General features: G+C 38.0%; 1 pseudogene; it reads left to right on the top strand.

Moving 5' to 3' along the window:
• Nucleotides 1-3000: 3000 nt before the first annotated feature.
• LOC105086813 (protein downstream neighbor of Son-like) lies at nucleotides 3001-4261 on the top strand (annotated as a pseudogene).
• The last annotated feature ends 249 nt before the right edge of the window (nucleotides 4262-4510 follow it).

The following is a 4510-nucleotide window of genomic DNA, read 5'->3' on the forward strand; positions in this document are numbered from 1 at the left end:
ACAACCTGTTGTTCTAGATAAAAGACATCAGCTGGCTATTTCAGGTAAGGGAACCCAAGGAACCTAAGAAAGATGAAGATTTAAAGTCTCGGTCAGTATCCTTTACGTCTAAAATAATTATATTAATTTTGAATGTGAGTTTGAGGGGGTACCTACATTCACTGCCAAAAGATGGAGGAAAACTTTCGAGTGAGAAGTGAAATAGCAATTGTGTCAGAGGAGTTTGAAGACTGTGATAAGTGCATAAACAGAACTTTGAGTTGGAAATGAATTAATGGAAATCCCATGAGCTTTGCCTAATTTTCTCAATACTGTTGCTTCCAATCGCTGATTTGTTACTGAAGAAAATTAAATCCTCATGATTTGGCAAGAAATGGTAGCATCTGTACAGCTCAGAGGGAAGATCAGTGATTTTTTTTTCACTTATTAATGTGCAATTCAGTCCTACCCACCTACAGACATCTACATTCCTATTACATATTCTTTCTGTAGCTCATGACTGGGAGAAGCATATACAGAAATGTCATGCTGATGGGTGTTTCAGGGTTCACGCTGCAGGGCAACTTCCCTGTAGTTCAGGGAAGACTTAGATTTATAAGTCAGAGCCCTGGACTTGTGCCCAGTCACTGTCATAGATCTACAGATTGCCGTCTCGACTCCTGCTTTATGCGGGACTGTTGGATTTAGAGAAGTTTCAGGAATTCCTTCTTGCTTTCATTCTCCATCTTTTGTAGCCCTAAACTTGAGCACCTCCAGCCTTAAATTTTAGGTAAGTTACATACTTCATGAAAATAAAGTTTATAACATTAGATGTTCAAAGATCATGCAAACATACTAATATTACAATAATAGACAATTTATCCTAAATTATGAAAAGATACTAGTTTTTAAATATTTTATTTATTATTGTATTACTTATCTTTTTGTCAGGGGGGAAATTAGGTTTATTTATTTTTAGAGGAGGTCCTGGGGATTGAACCCATGACCTTGTGCATGCTAAGCATGTTCTCTACCACTTGAGCTATGCCCTCCCCTACAAAAGACACTAATTTTGATATCACAGGACAGATTACCAGTTAATATGCCAGTTATGTAACTGGAATTAAGGTAACTGGAGAGATTTCTGTTTCTTGTGAGTGTCCCTAAATTCATAGACATAATAAATGGATAAATTTGAACTCCTGAGAAAACTTCTTTTTAAAACATCTTCAAGGTTATTCATAGTCACACTATATAGACTGAAATGGGAGATTAACAGGCAGAGTTATTTGCCCAAAATACTGAGTCATGAAAACACTCATCATTTGAAAACACCTGTTAAATCTTACAGCTAAATAACTGGAATATGTCAAGCAGACAAACTTCTTGCTCCCCTGGGGCCCAGGGTTTAGTGACTTGCTGCACATAAAGAAAGGAGGAATAAACCCAGTTTATCTAGCTACACTTCATTTAAATAGTGATCAGAGCCTGACTAATCCAAGGGAATTATATTATCTGCAAGTGTTTTTGTCTATTTTTTCAATTGTTACATGGCAAATATGCAGAAAGTATACAAATCTGAAGTGTATGGTTTGATGTTTGATATATACCCACATGATGCTCCACCCCACCATCAAAAAAAAAAAAAAAAAAAAAGGAACATTTTAAGCAATTTGGCATCCAATCTCATGATCCCTCTGTGGCACTGTCAAGTCCCCTGGCGCAGGTCATGACTATTTTTACTTCTATCACCAGTGATTAGTTATGCCTGATTTGGAATTTCTTACTTTTTTCATTCCATGTTGTATCTGTGAAACCCATCAATGTTTTGCGCGTAGCTATTTTTGCTAAGCCTTTAGCCCCCCTGCTCCTTCTGCTGTAATTCTTGGTGTCTCATCAAGCATATGAGTCACTCATACATAAGCAAATATTCGAAGAAAGGAGAGCCATCATAATTTTAGGTAAATTTCATCAAAGTTTTCTCCTCTCCATGATTCCATCCTCTAGATTTTGAAGCTTTGTCTATCACAAACTCAGATCTCAGTTTCCTCATCCCATTTCTTTTCTGCATCTCAAGTTTCTCCCTTTACTGGATTTTTGTCTGATCATTTTACAGACATACATGGATGTCTCTTACAACCACATATGTGTGCACACATGCACTCATGCAAAACATGTCTCTTCCTTCACATTCCTCTCCAGCTATTCACCCATTTCCGTATTTCTTTCACTCAAATTTCAAGTTTATCTTTTCTCTTCTTATCTCACTTCATTCCAAACCATTTCGCTCAAACTGCTTTACCGGGATCACTAAGGACCCTTACAGTGCTGAATTTCAAAGTTGCTAGGCTGTGAACATCTTTATCAGTTTGTCAGCCTCATTTGATGCAATTTTTAAGTTCCCCTATACCGATTCTTCTTTTGGCTTCTATGTCACACTTATCTTACGTGTATTTTTAAGATTTCTTTATTCACTGGGTGGACCACTAACTATAAAGAAAAAGAAAGAAGAGACCCATGTTATGTGGCTACTATAGCAATCCATAAGGAAGCCTGTATTTGACTTAGTTGTGGAAAAGGATAGAGAGATAAATACATATAAACAGGACATATTTTCTAGTTAGAATATAAATTAAAGGTACTATGGGCTGGTGAGAGAAAGGAAATAATATCTCAAAAATTACTTTATTTCTAGCTATAGCAATTGGCTGAATGTGGGTACAATTAACCAAAATGATCATTTGCCAAAAAAAATCTGGGTAAGCTTAAAATTTCTCTTTTAAATATATCAAGTAGCAGACAGGACATACACATGTCATGGAGTTTGAGATAGAAGTTTGAAAGTCCATAGAATATAATGTAAGCCATTTGGAAAGAAAGTAGATTGCAAAAAACAAAAACAAAAACAAAAACAAAAACACAAACACAAAAAAGGAGGAGGGGAGCTCCATGGAGAGCTTACTTTCCAAATATTTACAGATAGACCTCAGATTAGATAATTACTGAATTACTCAACAAACATCCTACTTCTCCAAATCTGATATCCCATCTTCAAGTACCGAGTTACTTGTGGATTGAAGTATTAAAACTTGACTCCTTTTCCCTTCTTTTCGACTCTTTACCTAGGCAGCCTGGGCAGATCATTTGAAAGCACATGAAATGGCTCAAGGTCCTGTCTAGCTTTGCAGGGCAGCAGAGTTCTTTTGCCTTACGGTGTACAGAATCCCAAACTCCCACACAGCTCCACTGTGCGTCCTGATCAGAGCCTGACCTATCAGGTCCACCCCCAGGGCCACCTTGCCTTGGCCACCTCTCTTCCCTCGTGTTGGAGCTGATAGAAAAATGGCTGGAAAGACAAGCCCTCAGTTAAATGATGAAACCCTGCAACACATGTAAATGACCGACTGGTCTGTGTGCTTCACTTCTCCGTATAATCTTTGCCCTTATGTCTATGTGTGTACCTATCAGTCTGCTCTCCTGTTTCGTACAGCAGGATAGTAGGAAATGATGCCATCATGATTCTCCTATCTCCAACAAGTCGAGGTGTGAGTAGAGCTATGAGGAAATAAGGTATTGAATTTTCTCTGCCTTTAATAAAAGAAAATGGCTGTAAGAACAAGACAGCAAAGGGAAAAAGCTCGGGACACAGGAGGGACTAGCAATCAGTGATGAAGATGAAGAAGTAGTTTTTCCTGCTGGAAGAGATGGGAGTGAAAGATAAAGTTTAAAAACACGACAGAGAACATGGACACAAGCTGAGTGAAGAGAGACATCAGGTACAAATGCACTACAGACCCGAGCCTGTTGAGCTGGTGAAAGCGGTCAGCACCTCTCCATGGCTAATATTTCTGATCAACTGTAAGAGCTTAACTGCTACCTCAGATCCACAGGCAGAACTTCCACCAACACTCTTACCCCCCATAGCTTTTCAAGGTGCCACAATACAAATGATGAAGGCGTGAAGTGGAAATATGAAAATACCAAGCTCTTTCTGGATATAAAGATCGATTTAGTTTGGCGATCACAAGTCCTACCTACCCTATTCTCTGCATTCTGTGATCAGACTACTCACATCTTCCCAGACTGGGTATTTTTCTGCAGGACTACATAGACATGAGCCAACTACAGTATTTAACATCTGCCTGCCAACAAATCAGGTGCTGGATAATGAGACTTCCTGAGAAGCAAGCTGCTGGACCAGTTTAGCCAAATACCATTAATGGAGAAATTATCTTTACAGACTGTGGAAATGAGTGACCTCATTTATCACTGGAGATCCTGAACACTAAGGTAAGACTAAAAGGAATCTTTGAGGAAAAATAAAAGGCCTCCTAGCAAGGAAATTCAATGTTTTTATACCTTTGACTTTAAAATTCATTTTGAAAGTTAAAAGGAATATAATAAAAATATTCAAATGTTGCCTATAAAGAGCAGCTTTTTATATTCCCTTTTACTATGTGCGCAAAGAAGTAGGATGAAGGTTTTAAGTCAACATTTCCTGCAGTGATACAACCTTGAAAATGAAGAAGCA

Source organism: Camelus dromedarius, chromosome 2 (genome assembly GCF_036321535.1).
Source record: "Camelus dromedarius isolate mCamDro1 chromosome 2, mCamDro1.pat, whole genome shotgun sequence".
Taxonomy (NCBI): Eukaryota; Metazoa; Chordata; class Mammalia; order Artiodactyla; family Camelidae; genus Camelus; species Camelus dromedarius.